The sequence below is a fragment of the Salarias fasciatus genome, chromosome 22 (assembly GCF_902148845.1).
Source record: "Salarias fasciatus chromosome 22, fSalaFa1.1, whole genome shotgun sequence".
Classification (NCBI taxonomy): domain Eukaryota; kingdom Metazoa; phylum Chordata; class Actinopteri; order Blenniiformes; family Blenniidae; genus Salarias; species Salarias fasciatus.
The window spans coordinates 472,690-495,189 of NC_043765.1; positions in this window are offsets into that span (position 1 = coordinate 472,690).

Genomic DNA, 22,500 nt, shown 5'->3' on the forward strand with positions numbered 1-22,500 from the left:
GACCAGGAGGGGTCCAGGATCATCCAGTCCAGAACCAGAGGGTTCAGGATGACTTGGTTCCAGGATGAGAAGACAGGATCCATCCAGCAGGTGGAACTGATCCAGGATCAGATTCCTGAAACAGGCCCAGCAATCGATCCCAGAGTCACTGAGTCACCATGACGACCTGGGGTCTGTTTCACCAGGCAGGTTGAAAAAACTCAGAGAAATCCTGAACTCTGTGGATCTCCTCTGAAGGGAAACGCCGGGTTTTTGGTTCCACAACAGCTGATTAGAGTTGGATTACTCAACCCTAAGTAGTTCCACCTGGAGTTTAGCACGAGCACGACAACGATAAAAAGCCAGCATCAATGGAGCGCCGATAGACGAGTCACCATGGCAACAGAGAAGCGCAGAGCGACAGCAGCGAAGGAGAGGGAGATGGCGTGGCAGAAAATTGCTGCCCGTGTCAATGAGTAAGTTTAAATGTCGTCCTTTATATCAGAATATTATTAAATATTGAATATTATTACAGGGAAACGGTTTGAATGGTCACCAGTGAAGGTATTTCATTTAGTTGTAATCCAGCGGGGAAGAAGCCACATGGCAGCAGCTAAAGATGAAACATAAACACATTGTTCAACAGACCTCGGCATAATCTCACTGAGGTTCATCTTTTTAAGCATGATACTAAATACTAAGTGGCTGATGGACTGTGCAGCTGTTTTATGTCACACATCTATATCATGTTATGTTAAATAAATAATCCTATTTAATCTAATATTATTATCTATTATTTGAGTATAATACTTTAAAAATGTTATTGATACAAATATTTATTTTGTCTTTCCTGTCCTTTTCTTCTTTTGGCCCAGATTGTGAAGGTTCTCCCTGCTGGAGCCCCTTCATGCTACAACCAACCTGAAACTGTCAGCAGGAAATACTCAGAATATTTCTGCCAAACATTAGTTTGGAAAAATATACGCAAATATACTGAAAGATATTATTTATCCAGGATGAGGATGAAACCGTGTCTGCTGCCTTCACAGAGGATCCAGAGAGTCATATGGAGGTACGTTACTGATTGTTCTCTTCCATTAAAACTCTGAATCCTCCTGTGGAACATAGAGCTTGACATTTAGCCGACACTGAAATATTCAACATTGTCGTCCTTTTTAACAGATCCTGGCTGGTCAGCAGCAGGATGGTCCCTCAACTCCCACATCACAGATCAACACTGTGAGATGATGTTCAGTAAACACCAGAGGCTCATTTCATTCAGTTCATGAGCAGCTGGATCATTTAATGTCCTCTATGTATTCCCAGTTACCAGTCAGAGACATTTACAAAATCCACTTAACAAGATAGAGAAATCCCTTAAAGAACAGCAGGATCTGGACCTCCAGATGAAGAAGATGAAATTGGAAACTGAGACACTGGAGCAGAAGCTGCAGGTGGGTTCATGGTCACAGTGAATTATGTTCACTACTGGAACATGAACTGAACCCTTTATTTTATTTAGTAGGAAATAAAGAAGACAAAATGAAATGTGTGTCATGTCTTTTATCTGCTGTGGTGTAATGATGGTGGTCATTAAACTCCTCAGTGCTCTGCATCTCCAGTGTTATATAAAAAACTCCCTTTTGCGAAGAACCGCAGCGCAACACACAACATCTGCTGGGATGTGAGTGCACGACTATGTTTGGTTATGTTGCAAAATATGGACGGAAAAGATTGTGAAATGCAGCGTATGGATCGAGACGTGAAGCGGTACCGTTCATAAAGATAACTGTCCGGAAACGCCAAAACATCTCTGCGGTCTGTAAATAATCTCCCGACGAAGATTCAGTTCCCGCTGCAGTAAAGCTGCTGCTTCATCTGCAGGATCGCTGAGAAAAGGACATGACATTTTGACAGCTACACAAAAACTCTCCAGCTGACTGAAAGAATGAGGAAATGGAGCAGTGGTGTGGCTGAAAGGGGGCGGAGCCAGAGAGAAACTTCAGGGTTGACTGAGAAAAACCTGCTTCTGACCAGGTTAGAGTCAGGGAGTGTGTTACTGCGGTGGCTGAGCGGCAGGTTAGGTTCCCTCTCCTGGTGGAACAGCTGGAGTTACTCCTCTGTCTCTGGTTTGAGTTCTCTCCCTTTGTGGGATGGAAATCTCAGAGTTTCCCTCATTTCCGGGTTATTGAACACAGAGTTTTCTGTAAACCTGCTTGGTGAAATAGACCCCAGGTGTAATTCGACACCTGGATCCTCAGCTTCATGGCCCAGTTCACCACCAGCTGGGTTCTGCAACAAGAGTCCGGAAGACGTCCTCTGGCATGTCTTTATGGAGGAGCAGTGGCCGATTGTCCGTCCTCGCTCTCTTCCCTCTCTGCTCTTCACCCACTTTGGTTGTTGTTGTTGTTGTTGTTGTTGTTGTTGTTGTTCACTTGTGTTTCTCTCACTTTCTGTCAGGTCCAGCATGTCATGTATCAAAACTCAAAATAAACTAAAATAATAAAGCGTGTCAACTAGGGGTGTCCTCAGATAGTCGACGATTCAACGATTCGTTCGAAGGGGCCTGATTCGACTGCCAATCACGCAGTCGAAGCATCGAAAAAATGTGATTATTAAACGAGGACCATTCCATCACAGCTGTATGGGGGTGCTGAATGATTGATTTTACATAGAATTGCTTGGTTTTTTTTTCCCCAAATAAACATGATATAAAGCCTATTTGATATACATGTTAGCCTATCAAATATACTGTGGAAAAATTTACTTAACTTGTAGTTTTATTCAATATTCTATCTATTTAGTGTCTGTGAATCAACCACCATGGTGAGTGGCACAATCCCATTTTGCGCAGAGCTCCGTCACAGAGCAGCATCTCGGTGGTGATTTGGCTGAACTTTAAAAGTCTTACAATGTCGGAAAAAAACAGAACTTCAGACCAAGTCAAAGATGATCCAAAAAAAGTCAAATGCAGATTGTGTCCTTTCATATCACTTCACAACAACATGGCTTTCCACCTTAAACGGGTAAGTAGCCAGATAATTGGGCTAATAAAAGACGGTTCTGTTACTCAATTCTCATTTTTAATGCTGACTTTTATTTCGTTTAATTGTAATATTTTAGGTTATTATTATATTATTATGTTTATTGATCTAAAAGGCTAATTCTATTTAATTTAGTGTTTGTTTTTGCATGGATGCTGCGCTGCGAAACGGACCGACACAGTGCAATTAAGCCTTTCATTTAATTTGAGCAGATAATGTGAGAAACTGTTTAGCCAAAAAATGTGAGCTTATCTGCAGAGATTATAGATATAAATAAATGACATGCTTTAGCCCGTTTGTTAGAAGAGGGTTTGGTTCTGCTCATTTGAACTATACTTCATTTGTTTGATGTTTAGAGTCACCGACACTTTGTTCAAGTCTGTGTTTCAGTGTGGAGGAAAAAAAGAGTGTTGTTTTACCTGCCTGCACTGTTTTTTTTTTTTTTTTTTTTTTTTTTTTTTTTTAAATTATTTGTATTTTTTATTATTAGTGCAATCAGGGCCGGCTGTGGGTATAGGCGCCTCGACGCTCCGTGTGCTGTGTGAGCACAGCTCTGCATTGTGCGCTGCTCCGACTCCCGTGTAGGCACGCTCTGCAGCCCCCCCCCCCCCACCCAGAATCGGACGAATCAGATTCGACTATGGAAATTCTTAGTCGGGGACACCTCTAGTGTCAACAACAGGAGCTCCTCTTCGACAAGCAGATCCGTCTGAACCAGAACAGCAGCAGAACCTCCGTTCTGCTGCGTCCATGCTGGACAGGACCACTTAGAAAGAAAGTATGGTCCAGGAGAATCTGGACCAGGACCAGAACCAGGACCAGGACCCAGGTTGGACCGGTGTGGAACGCTGTCCTGTTGTTTGCGGCTGAATAAGCTATTTTCACAGCTGCTTCACTACTTCCTGGAAATAACTGCACATTCATTTCCTGTCTTGCATTATTGGCCGTACTGATTAATCCAGGTGTGTCTGGTTTAGACCGCTGCAACAAGACACACCTGGATTAATCCTTTTGGCCAATAATGCAAGACAGGAAATGAATGTGCACAGTTAATTTCAGGAAGTAGTGGAGCTGTGAAAATAGCCCATTGGAGGTTTAACCAGTTTAACTAGTTTAACCAGTTTAACCAGTTTAACCAAGTCTCACCAGGACCGAGCCAAACCAGACGTTCTCTCTCAGCTTCTACAGGGTTCTGCGTGGAGTCAAAGAACACCGCACACTCATGGTTCTCTTCAACACTTTATTTCAGCTCCAGAGACAGACGTTCTCTCACGCTCTCTCACGTTCTCACATATTCTCAGACGTTCTCACAACGGGCATCGTGATGACTTCCTCTGGGTTGCAATGACCTGCAGGGACACAAACAGGAAACAGTCAGTTGCGTTCTCACTCGGTTCTTAGAGGAAGCAGTCGGTTCTCGCTGGGTTCTACCCTGGGTTGCAGGTGACGTACCTTTCTCCTCGTCGTACGTGACGGCTGAGTTTCCCTTGAAGCCGAGGCAGCTGGCCTGATGCAGGAACCGTTCTCGATCTGCGTCCGTCACGGCGGTTATGTTTTTGGCTGGAAGCAGACGGCGACAGTGAGCGGCAGTCTCCAGAGGAACCACGGTTCCTCTGCGGCGTTCTGACGGTCGGCGCCGTACCGTAGAAGTAGAGGCCTGACGCGCTGACGTCGCCCTCCACATGGATGTTCAGCCTCATGAACTGGAACATCTGGTTGATGTTGTTTCCGCTGCTGTTCCCGTAGATCGCCCAGCTGTTCTCGCTGCTCGGCAGCATGTGGTACACCGAGGTGAAGTTCACGGCTGGAACCCAAATGAAATCAGCAAAAAGTCTGCAGCAGTTACCGAGAACTCGGCTCAGGCACCGATCAAGAAAACCAAACTACAAGAAGAAACCGAAGAACCAAAATATCTAAGAAATACAAAGAACCAGTCAGTGAGCATCCACCCGAGAACTCAGCTGCTTCACAGCAGGACACAACATCCAACCAGGACCCTGGACCCCAGACCCTGTCCTCTAGACCCCAGACCGAACACCGTATCCCCTCAATCCTAAACCCAACAACCTAGACCCTATCCCCTAGACCAGGGGTGGGCAAACTTTTTGATTCAGGGCCACAATGAGTTCTAAAATTTGTCAGAGGGGCGGGGCCAGGAGTGTTGGACTGTTTGGGCCGGATATACTAAAGCACTGCATCAAAATATTTTGAATACAATTGATGTGAATAATTTCTGTCCTGCCTTTAAAAGAACTTTTAATTAGAAATACATTTTTTTTTAAAGTGCTGGGTCATTATTTTTGGAGAGATGTGAGCACTAACAGTTGGTGAGGACTATAAATTCCATTTCCCAGCCCTGATGCTCTTCTGTAGACATCAGTTTGAAGCTTCAGTCCTTCTTGAGAAGACACTTTCAAATATACAAAGCAGCCCTGATCAGTTCAGAACTTTGTCTCAAGGAACGTGCGAGATACGGTGTTTCTACACTGTTATGCACAATACTGGGAGGAGAAAATGTAAATAGATTGAAATAGCACACGCACTGTGATTTCTAAAACCTGGAGATTATGTCTGTTTTAATACGTTTCAATCAAAGGTACAAAGTTAAAGAAATCAACATTTATTGGGAAAAAATAAATGGAATCACTTTCAACATTCAAAACATATTTTCAAGCTCAATAACAGCAAACTGAAGACATCAAGCAGACAGACAGGCTGGATTAAATATCCTGCCTGGAGCAGAAACCAGAAATGGAAATTCAGACCGATATGCGGCGTGTTGATGAAGCTGCTGTACCGCCGCTGTGCGAAATGCTCACCGTGCTTTAAGTTAAAAGACGCTCCTCCAAACTTTCCATGTGGATTTTTTCATAACAGCAGAAAAACTCACTAATTTCAGAGTGAACAGTGTTGTTGCTGTTAACACTCGGCAGCCACTGTCCACTGTCCTTCTCTTTGGTCGCTCATGTTTACAGAAGGGCTCGATGGCGACAGACAGGTGAAACAAAGAGTGGCGCCACTCCAACATCGGACAATGTTTTTAGAGCGCGCCATCTAGTGGGGAAACATGGGCATTGCAGGAAAGGGGGAAATGAACGAGGTTTTTACTATAATTTGGACGAGTTCGGCGGGCCGGTTTGAAAAGCCTAACGGGCCGTATGTGGCCCGCGGGCCGTAGTTTGCTCATGTCTGCCCTAGACCCTACACCTTAGACCCTAGACCAGGGGTGGGGAACCCTGGTCCTGGAGGGCCGCAAACCTGCATGTTTTCCATGTCTCCCTGCTTCAACACACCTGAATCGAATCAAGATTCATGGCCAAGTCCAGCAGAAAGCCAGATAACGAGCCTCATTGCAATCAGCTGTGTTGAAGCAGGGAGACATGGAAAACATGCAGGTTTGCGGCCCTCCAGGACCAGGGTTCCCCACCCCTGCCCTAGACCCTCCATCCAACACCCTGTCCCCTGAACCCTTGGCGGGTGGAGCGTTCGCCTCACAGCTGGAAGCCTGTTGGTTCAGTGAGCTGCTAGACTGGAAGTAAAGGGTTTCTCCACATCATTTCTTTGAACACTTGTTCTAGAGGAAACGCACCACAGCGCTCTCAGCTCTCCAGGACTATTGTGAGTTCGGGTTCCTGGTTTGGTGCCGTCAGAACTTTGAGCCGAGACTCACCTGACAAGACGGCTCTGTCTCCTTCAACCTTCATGCTCGTCGTCAAGTTGAAGCAGGTTCCATTTCTGGAGGAACAGGAGAAGTCAAACGTATGTGTGTGTGTGTGTGTGTGTGTGTGTGTGTGTGTGTGTGTGTGTGTGTGTGTGTGTGTGTGTGTGTGTGTGTGTGCTCTCACATCTTGAGCTCCTCGTCCATCACCAGCTCGTCGCCTTTTTCTTTCATGGTGATGTGGGATTTCTCCAGCACCTCCAGCATGGCGGTGAAGGCGTCGTGGTCAACGAAGCCCAACAGCAGGGTTCCTGTTCCCAACACCTGTGAAGCAGCCGCCGTCAGTCAGACTACAGTCAGACTACAGTCGGACTATCGTCAGACTACAGTCACACAACAGTCAGACTACAGTCACACTACAGTGGGACTACTGTCACACTACAGTCAGACTACAGTCACTACAGTCGGACTACAGTCACACTACAGTCACACTACAGTCAGACTGCAGTCACTACAGTCACACTACAGTGGGATTACAGTCACTACAGTCACACTACAGTGGGACTACAGTCAGACTACAGTCGGACTATTGTCAGACTACAGTCAGATTACAGTCACACTACATTGGGACTACAGTCACACTACAGTCAGACTACAGTCAGACTACAGTCACACTACAGTGGAACTACAGTCACTACAGTCGCACTACAGTGGGACTACAGTCAGACTACAGTCGGACTATTGTCAGACTACAGTCAGATTACAGTCACACTACAGTGGGACTACAGTCACACTACAGTCAGACTACAGTCACTACAGTCAGACTATAGTCATACTACAGCCACACTACAGTGGGACTACAGTCACACTACAGTCAGACTACAGTCAGACTACAGTCACTACAGTCACACTACAGTCAGACTACAGTCGGACTATTGTCAGACTACAGTCACATTAGAGTCAGACTACGGTCACTACAGTCACACTACAGTGGGACTACAGTCACACTACAGTTGGACTACAGTCACACTACATTCGGACTACAGTCACACTACAGTTGGCCTACAGTTGGCCTACAGTCACACTACAGTCAGACTACAGTCACTACAGTCACACTACAGTGGGACTACAGTCGGCCTACAGTCACACTACAGTCAGACTACAGTCACTACAGTCACACTACAGTGGGACTACAGTCGGCCTACAGTCACACTACAGTGGGACTACAGTCGGCCTACAGTCACACTACAGTCAGACTATAGTCACACTACAGTGGGACTACAGTCACACCACAGTCGTACTACAGTCGTACTACAGTCAGACTACAGTCACTACAGTCACACTACAGCGGGAGTACAGTCAGACTACAGTCACACTACAGTGGCACTACAGTCACACTACAGTGGGACTACAGTCACACTACAGTCACACTACAGTGGGACTACAGTCAGACTACAATCGGACTACAGTCTGAAGCCTCCAGACATTGTTCAGTGGCCCAGTTCTCATGCTGTTTTTATCAATCTGACTGAAAACAATCGGATGAAATGTGTTTCTGATCCACATTCAGTCCTGGTTCACCAGGGTGGAGCTCTGGGTGGAGCTCTGGGTGGATCCCTGGGTGGAGCTCTGGGTGGAGCTCTGGGTGGAGCTCTGGGTGGATCCCTGGGTGGATCACTGGGTGGAGCTCTGGGTGGAGCTCTGGGTGGAGCGGATTATCTGGTGTCCTGAGCCCAGCTCCTGGGTTCTGTCAGGACCGTTGAGGTTCTGGTCATCCTCTCTGCTCAGAGAGCCCCTCCCCCGCCCGGCGGAACGCCTCCGCTCTGCCTGCCGGTGTTCCAGATGAACTGGTGTCCGTGTTAACTGGTGACCAGCAGGTGTTGAACCTGAACCTTGTAGAGGTTCTAGTGACGCCGGTTCTCTACAGCTCCAGTAAATTCATCAGTTCAGAGTCGTCAGTGAGTCTGATTCTAACATCTGCTGCTTCCAGCGTGTTTACAGGAACCGTCACTCGTTACCATGGCAACCAGTTCATCCAGAACACCGGGCGGCGGTCTGCTGGTAGTCTACCACCGAGCTCTTTCAACACCCGGCTCCACCTCTGCTCTGCAGTGTTTCTTTGATTAGAAAGTGTTTCTCAGCACCGTCCAGCTCTGCTGCTTCCTGCTTCCTGTTTCCTGCTTCCTGCTTCCTGTTTCCTGTCATGTCATCACGTCACTCCGCACGAGGGAATGCCTGGCAGAACCAATAATCCCGTTTAATCCGCTCTGCTGTTTCTGAGACCCGGAGCGGATTACTGACCTGGATCTGGATCTGGAATGTGATCCACTCAGAGAGCAGCGGATCTCTCAGGGTTTAGGACTATTTTACAATCCGCCTCGGCTCAGGATGCCGTCAGAAGCAGGACTTCTGGACCTGAGGAAACCTGGTTCTTGTGAACCTGCTCCGCTCTAAACACTAACAGAGGGAGGCGGGGCTTCACAGTCTCCTTCAGCCAATAGCAGACCTTCAGGTTGCTATGGTAACAATAAGTTGCCTTTAAATCCCGTTAAAAATATACGAAGAAAGATTAGCAGCTAACTTAAAGGTAGAGTCCTGGGTTTGCATGTTCTCTCTCTGCTCGCATGGGAACCACCAGCGAGTCTCCACCCGTTCTTTAACCCCTGGTAACCAGCTGACCTGAACCAGCGGTCCCAAACCCGACCAGCCGGTCCCGCCTGGAACTGGACCCAGAACCCTGTGATTGGCTGATACGTTGAGGGGCGGCGACGGCAGCGGCGGCGCTGTGAGGAAGCAGAGGAGTGTTTTACCACAGAGCGGTCCTCCAGAGACAGCGGCTTGAGCAGCTCTTCGCATTCTTCCTTTGTCGGCGTGGCGCCGATCAGGCAGAACGCCGCCAACAGGAAGTGACAGACGAGCAGGCGGTGCATGGCGTCAGTGCTGGGAGGGCAGTGCGGTGTCTCTGGCCGCCGCCGGGCTTTTATAGCCGCCGCCGGGGCCGTGGGCCGCTGGGCGTTTCCCCGGTTACGCAAAAACAGGCGGTGCTGCTCCGCGGCCGGGTTCCCCGGCAGGAACGTTCTGCGGTTCCACAGCGGGAGGTTCTCCTGAGGACACCGTGAAACCGCCGTCAAGCATTCATTGATCTGTTTGAACGTCCTCCACCGTCAAGGTCGCGCAAACACAGGGGGGCAGGAAGCTGGGGGCGGGGCTTGACCTCTGGAGCGTCGATGACTCGGCCCCAACGAGCTGCCAAACACAGCTGAAGCACAGCGGCTCGGGCAGAGGACTCACGTCCCAGCATGCACTGCAGCCCCGCAGACAGTGGGTGAGATGGACAGAACGACCGGAAGTGTCCAAACCTGTCTGTATCCCAGCATGCACCTGGGCAGCTCCAGAGACACCAAAATGAGACATCAGTGAAACTACTGTCCCGGGTTTTCTGGGGCCGAATAAGTTCCACGTTTACAAAATTCTCTTGGTTTGGTTTCAGACACACCTCCAAAGTGCAGTCGTCCATTTTCATCAAATTTTATTCTTTATGAAAAATATTAACGTGGAATAAAGTCCCCCTTCAGAGCTTGGGACTTATTTTTCGACATTTCGGCATTGTCATTGTCATATTTTGAATTTCGAACCTGAACCTGAATCAAATGCTTCAACATATCGAACGGACGGGAATGCGAAGAAATCCAGGCTTTCATACAGCATCTCCTCATCATCAGGAAGGCGTAGAGAACCGTTCAACCGTTCGGCCGCTCGTGGCGTGTAGACCCCGGCGGGCAGGAAGCACGGCGAGCGGCGGACGCTTCTCCCCACAAACCCTCAAGCCTGAGACGGTAAGAACTGTCTGGAAGAGGCGGCGGCTAGCGGGGGAAGCAGCTGACCCCCGTCAGTCTGGACCCCCGTCAGCCTGGACCCCCGTCAGTCTGGACCCCCATAAGTCTGGACCCCCGTCAGCCTGGACCCCCGTCAGTCTGGACCCCCGTCAGCCTGGACCCCCGTCAGCCTGGACCCCCGTCAGTCTGGACCCCCGTCAGCAGGGGTCGGGGGGGGGCAGCAGGTCACGTCGCGGTGATCCTCTGCTGCTCGTGACTCAGAGCTGGCAAACTGCTTCAGAGGTCAGAGGTCAAACAAACAAAGAAAAAAACAGATCGTTGACAACAAGTCGAAGGGCAGCGAGGCAAAGAGCAGCCAGCAGGGTTACACAAGGGGGGGGGGGGGGGGGGGGGGGGGGGGGGGGGCAACAGGAGCAGTGGGGACAGTCAGAAACAACAGAGAGAACAACACCAAGAAAACACTACAGCAAGAAAAGACCAGGAGGGGTCCAGGATCATCCAGTCCAGAACCAGAGGGTTCAGGATGACTTGGTTCCAGGATGAGAAGACAGGATCCATCCAGCAGGTGGAACTGATCCAGGATCAGATTCCTGAAACAGGCCCAGCAATCGATCCCAGAGTCACTGAGTCACCATGACGACCTGAGAGGAGTCCTTCTCTCCAGGAACAGGAAGTTCTCCTGGAGGAACAGGAGGAGGCGGAGCTTTACAGTCTCCTCTGATGAAGCCCCGCCCACCCCGTGGCTCCACCCACATTTCTTGGATGCGCTTTTTCTATCCAGGATAAGCAACATATCCCAGCTTCATCCCTGATCCTGGTTCTGTGCAGGAAGAACGAAAGGTTCTGGTCTCTGGAGGAGACTGGTGAAGGTTCTGGTCTCTGGAGGAGACTGGTGAAGGTTCTGGTCTCTGGAGGGAGACTGGTGAAGGTTCTGGTCTCTGGAGGAGACTGGTGAAGGTTCTGGTCTCTGGAGGGAGACTGGTGAAGGTTCTGGTCTCTGGAGGAGACTGGTGAAGGTTCTGGTCTCTGGAGGGAGACTGGTGAAGGTTCTGGTCTCTGGAGGAGACTGGTGAAGGTTCTGGTCTCTGGAGGAGACTGGTGAAGGTTCTGGTCTCTGGAGGAGACTGGTGAAGGTTCTGGTCTCTGGAGGAGACTGGTGAAGGTTCTGGTCTCTGGAGGAGACTGGTGAAGGTTCTGGTCTCTGGAGGAGACTGGTGAAGGTTCTGGTCTCTGGAGGAGACTGGTGAAGGTTCTGGTCTCTGGAGGGAGACTGGTGAAGGTTCTGGTCTCTGGAGGAGACTGGGGAAGGTTCTGGTCTCTGGAGGAGACTGGTGAAGGTTCTGGTCTCTGGAGGAGACTGGTGAAGGTTCTGGTCTCTGGAGGAGACTGGTGAAGGTTCTGGTCTCTGGAGGGAGACTGGTGAAGGTTCTGGTCTCTGGAGGGAGACTGGTGAAGGTTCTGGTCTCTGGTCAGTGTTCTATGTCTGTTAGCTCTGAACATATATCTTGGCGTTCTCCACGGCGCCATCTCCTCTTCGCTCTCACTGACCTGAAGGATCATGGGATCCCAGCTCGTCTCTGAGTCAATCAGCTGTTGCTCAGCCAGTCGGTCCCTGTCCGATCATCTCTGTCTCCGGTGAAGTCCAAACTTGATCTCTGTGCTCATACCGGTTCTAAAGAGTTCTCTGCTGTCTCACATCACGGTGCAGATCCAGACCCGTAGGTCTGACCGCTGCTGTCCCAGACCAGGTCCTCGGAGCAGCAGGGATGGGGGAGACAGCCTGAAGGTCAGGTGTGACGGGATGTGGAACCCGGATGTTCTCAGGAGGCCGCTGCTCGGAACGCCACGCCGGCATTCTGTCCTGGCAGGTCTGCGTTTGTGGTTCCATCTGGCTGTTCTTGTACTGGACCTGGAACGGTTCTGCGGCGGCGTTCTGCTGCGGCGTTCTGCAGCGGCGTTCTGCTGCGGCGTTCTGCGGCGGCGTTCTGCGGCGGCGTTCTGCGGCGGCGTTCTGCTGCGGCGTTCTGCAGCGGCGTTCTGCGGCGGCGTTCTGCAGCGGCGTTCTGCAGCGGCGTTCTGCTGCGGCGTTCTGCGGCGGCGTTCTGCTGCGGCGTTCTGCTGCGGCGTTCTGCTGCGGCGTTCTGCGGCGGCGTTCTGCTGCGGCGTTCTGCGGTGGTGTTCTGCTGGCAGCGTTTTGCTGGTGGCGTTCTGTGGAGTCGTTCTGCTGTGGTGTTCTGTGGTGGTGTTCTGTGGTGGCGTTCTATCGCGGCGTTCTATCGCGGCGTTCTGCGGCCTCCTTCAGACGACTCAGCAAACACAGCAGCGTCCAGTCCTGAGAACCATGATGATGATGATGCTGACGATACTGATGATGATGCCGATGCTGCTGCTGCTGCTGCTGCTGCTGCTGATGATGATGATGATGATGATGATGATGATGATGATGATGATGATGATTGTCGAGTCATCTGAGTTTCGGTGCTGCTCCGGACTTGAACGAAGCGTTCTCTTCGTATGGATGTTTAAACAGGATTTCACTCAAAGAACCAGTCCAGGTTTTCTTTCAATTCTTTTATTGGCAACAGTTTTTTGGTTCCTTTAGATCCTTTTAGTTTTCTTTTAACTTCATAACCCTTTAGCGGGTTCTTAGTTTCTTTGGGCTCTTCTTTAGTTTCTTAGTTTAGCTCATGGTTGTTAGAAGGTTCTCAGGTGAAAACCTTAAGGGAAACACAAAATATGCCATTTACTCCTGGGTGTAGTATTTTGATTCTCTTACAAAAATAATAAAGAACCAATAATGATCTGGCCATGAAGGACAAAGGTAGATTCTAAATGTTAAACTTATTGAACAGTTCAAGCAGAGGTGGAAAATAAACAGAAATAAATCAAATGCTTCTCCCAGATACACATCTTAAAGTTCATTTTCAGTGAATTTTAACTTAAAGCTCCCATAATATGCTATTTTTCAGTCACGTCATATCGGTTACAGAAGCCCAAAAACATAGTATATAGGTTTGTTTGCCCCAAATTCATCTTATGTTCGGAGTTTGAGGGTCTAGAAAGTGGCTCTGAGGAGCCCTCGTCAGAACAGCCTGATTTTCACAGCCTACTTTCCGGGATGCACTTGAACGCATCTGGCCACGCCCACTCTCTCACACACGGTGGGGGCACAGTCAGAGGCACGTGCCCTCCACCGTTTCAGCTTAAGTTTCAGTTTCATTTTCAAAAATGTGGTGTAGGGAGACCATAGACATAATAAAGAGAAGACCCTGCATCGACCCCTACCAGCAATGGGCGCTGTGGAGAAATGCGGCCGCCATCTTGGTCCGGTCGTCCGCCTCACTCTGCACCGCTGTTTGACCGGTGGTTTGGCCTAGGTTGAGAGCTAGGTTCCTGCTATGTCTCAATAATTATGCACTGGTGGTTTTAAAAGAATACTCCGAAGACTCTGGACCCACGCCCTTTCTCTATCATTTACAGAGTGGGACAAGCTCATAAATACCTTTTATGTGTCTGTGTGTCCAGTGGCTGGATCCCAGCTGTTAGCATCGTAGTTAGCTTAGCTCAATTGCTGGAGGTGAAGAGGAGACAGAGCCGCACTGATGAAAGTGGACAAAATCCTCCCTCCAGTGGTCCAGGGGACGGCGTATTAGCACGGGAAGTCAATCCCAATGGTTATAAAACATTTTAAAAGACGCGTTTTCTTTTCAATCCGTTAAATAACGTTTTGATACACAGACCTGCACATGGCAGAGCTGTGGAAGGAAATACCGGAGCACAGCGGCTGAGTCTGTGGCTGCTACTGCTGTGCTCCGGTATATCCTTATGCAGAGCTCTGCACAAAGAAGGAAGGAACGCTGCAAGACAGGTCTCTCCTTCACACCCAGCTGGCCAGGGGCATCAATCAGGTGACTGAACTCACCTGGACTTCCTAATGGGGGACGGGAGGCGGAGCCAGCTCACGGCCAGTTTTGACAGAACAATAACGATGATGATGATGATGATGATGATGATGATGATGATGATGAAGCTGATTCTGATGCTGCTGATGAAGATGATGAAGATGATGATGATGATGAAGATGATGCTGATGATGAAGATGATGATGGTGCTGATGCTGATGATGATGATGGTGATGCTGATGATGATGAAGCTGATTCTGATGCTGCTGCTGACGATGATGATGATTCTGATGCTGATGATGAAGATGATGAAGATGATGATGGTGCTGATGCTGATGCTGATGATGGTGATGCTGATGATGATGATGATGAAGCTGATGATGGTGCTGATGCTGATGATGGTGCTGGGAGGAGTGAGGACAGGCTGGTTGTCTCTACAGTAATCACTGAAGGAGCGATAAACTGTTGTGCACAGCATAACATGATTTCAGTTGAAGGTGTGTGTGACGAGACCAGAGAGGCCGTCCACAAGCCAGGGACAGAGACAGGTGGGTGGAGGAGACAGGTGGGTGGAGGAGACAGGTGGGTGGAGGAGACAGGTGGTCAGCGGTCACTTTCTGCCACACAGGGAGTTCCGCTGGATCGCCAGGCTGGAGACAGGACATTAAGCAATGTCCTGAATATTTAAAATTATGTTGAATCTGTTTCAATTGCAGATTGGAGCTGTCCGTCCAGAGGAATGTCCCCGTGGTGGACCATGTCCACCGTCTCCTCAACATGGTTTGGAAGACCGACCACTACAGCAACAAGTCTGTGAGAGGAGCTACAGGAGGAGCTACAGGAGGAGCTGGAGGAGGAGCTACAGGAGGAGCTGGAGGAGGAGCTACAGGAGGAGCTGGAGGAGGAGCTACAGGAGGAGCTACAGGAGGAGGAGCTACAGGAGGAGCTGGAGGAGGAGCTACAGGAGGAGCTACAGGAGGAGGAGCTACAGGAGGAGCTGGAGGAGGAGCTGGAGGAGGAGCTACAGGAGGAGCTACAGGAGGAGCTGGAGGAGGAGCTACAGGAGGAGCTGGAGGAGGAGCTGGAGGAGGAGCTACAGGAGGAGGAGCTACAGGAGGAGCTGGAGGAGGAGCTGGAGGAGGAGCTACAGGAGGAGGAGCTACAGGAGGAGCTGGAGGAGGAGCTGGAGGAGGAGCTACAGGAGGAGGAGCTACAGGAGGAGCTGGAGGAGGAGCTACAGGAGGAGCTGGAGGAGGAGCTACAGGAGGAGCTGGAGGAGGAGGAGCTACAGGAGGAGGAGCTACAGGAGGAGCTGGAGGAGGAGCTACAGGAGGAGCTGGAGGAGGAGGAGCTACAGGAGGAGGAGCTACAGGAGGAGCTGGAGGAGGAGCTACAGGAGGAGCTGGAGGAGGAGGAGCTACAGGAGGAGGAGCTACAGGAGGAGCTGGAGGAGGAGCTACAGGAGGAGCTGGAGGAGGAGGAGCTACAGGAGGAGGAGCTACAGGAGGAGCTGGAGGAGGAGCTACAGGAGGAGGAGCTGGAGGAGGAGCTGCATCTCCGTGCAGGGCTACGGGATCTGGTCTGGACGGATCATGGAGGGGACTCTTCTGGATCAGGTATGGAGCAACACGACCATGAAGCTTCTGGGGCTCGTTAATAGAGTCCGTCCATGGCCCGGTCTGTCCTCTGGACACAGGGACCAGCTGTAGAGACACACAGAGGACTGAAAGAGTCCAAACTCTGCCGAGGCTCGCGTACATACATGACAGAATTTACAACGTGACAAAGTTAGCTGAGCAGAGCTTCTAGTTTAAGAGAAAAGGTTGAAGGTTTGATTCCAGAGCGGCAGAGGACCAGAGTGCTCCGATGGTCTCAGGAAGTTTTGATGAATTCAGGTTCTGGATCCCTGTTGAGGAAGGATCACAGGTCGTCTACGTCTGTTTCTGTTGTCTTTATTTCCGTCTCCGCACTGGGAGAGAAACACCAGCAGCTCCTGGACGGTCCTGCTCCTGGTCCTGGATGATTCTGCTCACAGAGCGGGAACCTAAAGTCCAGTTCAGCATAATTTCAGACAGTCAGAGGGATATTTACCTCACATAGAACTCAATCTGGAAAACTAACAGAAGGTACATATGGTAACGGGAACATGAATCCAGTGAAGGGTAAGGGCCAGTCCCAGGTCTACCCCTCACCCCTCCCCTCAGCCCGACCCCTATGATATGCACGTTCACGAGGCTTAAAGGAATACTCCACCCAAACAACCATTTGGCCTCATTTTCGACTCACCCTCATGCTGAGCAGCTCTCTGGAGCACCTCAAACATGTCTCCAATGCAGCCGGAGGTCCGGGGGGTTTTCGTTGTCAACAAATTTCCTGATAACAGGGACCGTTAGAGCCCGGAAGAAAAAGGTCCATAAAGTCCACAAAAGCGTGTCCATTTTCCTTCATGCTGCTCGTCCGCTGTAATCCGAGAGTCCTGAGCGGTAACGTCCAGAATTCATTCTTAACGAGGTCAATTAGTACATTTTTAGAGCCTAAGCAGCGCTCTCTCTACTGCCTCAGTGCACGTCAACGCGCGCTCCCTGAGCGACGGAAGCCGCGGCAGACCAAGCCAGACGCTTAGCGCTTCCAGCGACGACTCTGCTAAATTGCAAGCATAGAAGAAGAAGTTCCGCTGTTTATATTCTGCTGAGTGACCGAGCTGTGGACAATCACAAAAGTGATTGGTGACTGTTTAAAGCTTTGACTTCGGTGTCCTGCTGGAAGCGCCAAGCGTCTGTCTTGGTCTGCCGCGGCTTCCGTAGTTCAGGGTGTGTGCAGACGTGCAGTGGGGAAGTACGATATAGCACTGTTTAGGCTCTAAAATGTACTGAATGACCTCGTTAAGAATGAATTCTGGACGTTACCGCTCAGGACTCTCGGATTACAGCGGAGGAGCAGCATGAAGGAAAATGGACACGTTCTGTGGACTTTATGGACCTTTTTCTTCCGGGCTCTAACGGTCCCTGTTATCAGGAAGTTTGTTGACAACGAAAACCCCCTGGACCTCCGGCTGCATTGGAGACATGTTTGAGGTGCTCCAGAGAGCTGCTCAGCATGAGGGTGAGTCCAAAACCAGGCCAAATCGTTTTTTGGGTGGAGTATTCCTTTAAGGACTATCCCAATTCTGCTTTTTGAATAGGGGGAGGGGAGAGGGGAGGGCTATTCACCCCTTTAAGAGAAGTCTGCATCAATGCTCCCTATTCTCTATAGGGGTAGGCGGAGTTTCGCATTGGCCAGAAAAAAAACAACATGGCGCCCACCGAGGAGTCGCACAGATGTAAGCTTGCTTTCTGTATACTATTTAAAAAGCTATAAAAACTGCATTTGATTCACTGAAAGTTATAGATATACTGGCGTGACAGTGTCCCGGTCATGGTTTAACGTTTTAGCGCTGCGTAGCTCCGTGTCCGATCGTAAATTTGTAACTTCTGAAGAGCACTAATCGCCGTATTAACGTCATCGTTTATCATGTTTTTAACGTCATATGTTTGACACAGGGACCCCGATGAAACCCGACTGCTGATTCAGTTCAGAGGTGAAAATGAAGAGAAGTTTTTGAAATCAAAATACAGCGCCAAAACACAGTGGCAGTAAATTATATTATTCGTCGAAGCTATAATATGTCAGTAATAAAAAGTGTTTATATAGATATATATGTATTACTTTAGGAAATTCATAAAAGAAAATGGCTTGGAAGGGGAAGTTACAGCCCAGCAAGCTTCCAAAAAGTGGGAGAACCTCAAAAAGAAATATAAGGTAAATGATAATACCATTATTAAAAAACAAAAGTAATTTCTAATGTAATTTCTATCATTTCTAATTTCCATAATTTTTTGTTGTTATAGGACCTGAAACTTGTGAAATCTGGCTCTGGCACAGAGGAGGGGGAACCACTGCTGCAAACTGGCCTTATTTTGGAAGAGGGATCCCAATTCATCGTGCTGCAAAGACAGAAACAAGCCCTCAGCCCTGTTCTGGGAGGGGCAGGAGAGTGATAGGGGTGGGGCCAAGGGCTGAGGGGGAGGGGGAAGGGGGAGGATTGGGATTGGCCCCAACTCAAACATAAAGCTGTAAATGAGAGGTGGGACTCCGCCCCCCTCCTGCTCTCCTCGCCTCAGACTCAACGTTTTCGCCTCTGCCTTCCTCTCCACAGAAGCATTTGTTGAACTTTCTAGTCGTCATCCTGGTTGCAGGTTTTGTTGGTCTGCAGCCGTCTCCTCTGATGGGCCACAGACAGTGGATCTCTAAGTTCTCTGGGTTCTCTGGGTTCTCTGGGTTCCTGCTCAGGGCTGCAGCTCCTGGACGGTCTCCACGGATCCTGGTACCAGACTGGACCTTGTTCTCCATGCCGCTGCCTGCTTCCCTGAGTCGTGTTGGTGGACCTCTGTTCTCAGCTTGGTGGATGGCCGCGCAGCTGCTTCCAGGACGCCGCCCAGCTGCTTCCAGGACGCCGCGCAGCTGCTTCCAGGACGCCACCCAGCTGCTTCCAGGACGCCGCGCAGCTGCTTCCAGGACGCCACCCAGCTGCTTCCAGGACGCCGCCCAGCTGCTTCCAGGACGCCACCCAGCTGCTTCCAGGACGCCGCCCAGCTGCTTCCAGGACGCCACCCAGCTGCTTCCAGGACGCCGCCCAGCTGCTTCCAGGACGCCGCGCAGCTGCTTCCAGGAGGCCGCCCAGCTGCTTCCAGGACGCCGCGCAGCTGCTTCCAGGACGCCGCCCAGCTGCTTCCAGGACGCCGCGCAGCTGCTTCCAGGACGCCGCGCAGCTGCTTCCAGGACGCCACCCAGCTGCTTCCAGGACGCCACCCAGCTGCTTCCAGGACGCCGTGCAGCTGCTTCCAGGACGCCGCCCAGCTGCTTCCAGGACGCCACCCAGCTGCTTCCAGGACGCCGCCCAGCTGCTTCCAGGACGCCACCCAGCTGCTTCCAGGACGCCGCCCAGCTGCTTCCAGGACGCCGCCCAGCTGCTTCCAGGACGCCACCCAGCTGCTTCCAGGACGCCACCCAGCTGCTTCCAGGACGCCACCCAGCTGCTTCCAGGACGCCACCCAGCTGCTTCCAGGACGCCACCCAGCTGCTTCCAGGACGCCGTGCAGCTGCTTCCAGGGCGCCGCCCAGCTGCTTCCAGGACGCCACCCAGCTGCTTCCAGGACGCCACCCAGCTGCTTCCAGGACGCCACCCAGCTGCTTCCAGGACGCCGTGCAGCTGCTTCCAGGACGCCGCCCAGCTGCTTCCAGGACGCCACCCAGCTGCTTCCAGGACGCCGCCCAGCTGCTTCCAGGACGCCGCGCAGCTGCTTCCAGGACGCCGCCCAGCTGCTTCCAGGACGCCGCACAGCTGCTTCCAGGACGCCGCCCAGCTGTTTCACACCTGAAGATAGGAAAAGCCGGACTGTGTGTCCTTGTGGACAAACCTCCGAGTCCAGCGACGCCGTACGAAGACGGCTCTGCAGCAGGACGTCCTCTGCTGAGGACAGACGGCGCTTCAGGCTTTCTGTCCTCACAGCTGCTTTCTGAGGAACCCTGGATGAGAAGGTCTCAACGTCTTCAGATGATCTGGGCTTTGGGGGGCCGCCGGTCATCTGGGCCCTGAGGGCCTCTCTGGCCTGCTTCTGGTCTTCTCAGGGGTCAGAGGTCTCGTTCTCTTGCGGTGGCGAGACTGACGGTGATCTGTACTCGGCCTCCTGATGCTCTGGTGTAATTTGACACCTGGATCCTCAGCTTCACGCCCCAGTTCTCCACCAGCTGTGTTCTGCAACAAGAGTCCCCGGATGTTCTCCGCCGTGTCTTTATGGAGGAGCAGCAGCCGCCTGTCTGCTGTTTGAATAAAAACAAAGGTCTGTGGTATCCATCCTTCCTTCCTTCCTTCCTTCCTTCCATCCTTCCTTCCTTCCTTCCTTCCTTCCTTCCTTCCATCCTTCCTTCCTTCCTTCCATCCTTCCTTCTTTCCTTCCTTCCATCCTTCCTTCCTTCCTTCCTTCCATCCTTCCTTCCATCCTTCCTTCCTTTCTTCCATCCTTCCTTCCTTCCTTCTTTCCTTCCTTCCATCCTTCCTTCCATCCTTCCATCCATCCTTCCTTCCATCCATCCTTCTATCCTTCCTTCCTTCCATCCATCCTTCCATCCTTCCTTCCTTCCATCCATCCTTCCTTCCATTCTTCCTTCTTTCCTTCCATCCTTCCATCCTTCCTTCCATACATCCTTCCTTCCTTCCTTCTTTCCTTCCATCCTTCCTTCTTTCCTTCCTTCCTTCCTTCCTTCCTTCCATCCCTCCTTCCTTCCTTCCTTCCTTCCTTCCTTCCATCCATCCATCCATCCATCCTTCCATCCTTCCTTCCATACATCCTTCCTTCCTTCCTTCTTTCCTTCCATCCTTCCTTCTTTCCTTCCTTCCTTCCTTCCTTCCTTCCATCCCTCCTTCCTTCCTTCCTTCCTTCCTTCCTTCCTTCCTTCCTTCCTTCCATCCATCCTTCCTTCCATCCATCCTTCCTTCCTTCCTTCTTTCCTTCCTTCCATCCTTCCTTCCTTCCTTCTTTCCTTCCTTCCTTCCTTCCTTCCTTCCTTCCTTCCTTCCTTCCTTCCATCCTTCCATCCATCCATCCATCCATCCTTCCATCCTTCCTTCCATACATCCTTCCTTCCTTCCTTCTTTCCTTCCATCCTTCCTTCTTTCCTTCCTTCCTTCCTTCCTTCCTTCCATCCCTCCTTCCATCCCTCCTTCCTTCCTTCCTTCCTTCCTTCCTTCCATCCATCCTTCCTTCCATCCATCCTTCCTTCCTTCCTTCTTTCCTTCCTTCCATCCTTCCTTCCTTCCATCCTTCCTTCCATCCATCCTTCCTTCCTTCCATACATCCTTCCTTCCTTCCTTCTTTCCTTCCATCCGTCCTTCCTTCCTTCCATCCTTCCTTTCTTCCTTCCTTCCATCCGTCCTTCCTTCCTTCCATCCTTCCTTCCTTCCTTCCATCCATCCTTCCATCCTTCCTTCTTTCCTTCCTTCCATCCGTCCTTCCTTCCTTCCATCCTTCCTTCCTTCCTTCCATCCATCCTTCCATCCTTCCTTCTTTCCTTCCTTCCATCCGTCCTTCCTTCCTTCCATCCTTCCTTCCTTCCTTCCATCCATCCTTCCATCCTTCCTTCTTTCCTTCCTTCCATCCTTCCTTCCTTCCTTCCTTCCTTCCATCCATCCACCCATCCTTCCATCCTTCCTTCCTTCCTTCCTTCCATCCGTCCTTCCTTCCTTCCATCCGTCCTTCCTTCCTTCCATCCTTCCTTCCTTCCTTCCATCCATCCTTCCTTCTGGTGGAACTTCAGGAACAAAGAGGCGGAGGAGATGAGAACACACCTGGACGGTTCAGTCGCCTGCAGCGGAGGTCAGCTGACCCCTAAATTCCACATCCTCCGGTCCGCTCCGTCTGCGCTCAGCTCAGCTCCGGTCCGACCGCCGCAGCAAATACGTTGCTATTTTAATGACTGTAGCTGATTTCATAGCCTCCGTTCTGCTCCGCTCCGCTCCGCTCCGCTCCGTCAGTCCACAATAGAGCCGAGGTCTATTTTTCTCTCCGGTCCGGTCCGTCAGGTCTCCGTACGCATAAATTTCCACAGTTCAGATGCACCAAACAGGAAAGAGAACTCCAACAACCTCCGGTTTTATACAAAATAAAATCATTTTGTCTTTATTAAAAACTTTAAACTGTTAAGACGTTTTTTTTTCCGTCACATTAATTGTCGGATATATCACGAGTAGACATACCATGCTGATTAAAATATACACTTTAAAAAGCAGGCAAACAAAAATTAAAGCACACTATCAAATTTTATTTGACAAACTTCTGTTTTGCCTGTAATCAAGCTATAGTCGAACGTTTCTGAATGTTTACACAGCTGCATATACGGCCCATTTGCAGGCTGTTGTCCATAAATTTCGTGTTTTCTACAAAATACATAGCCTATTCAGGACCGTGTATGCATTTTATTCTGAAAGGCCCGAATGTCAACATCCTGTTGCACGAAATTCAGCGTGTTGAAGCACAACAACCAGC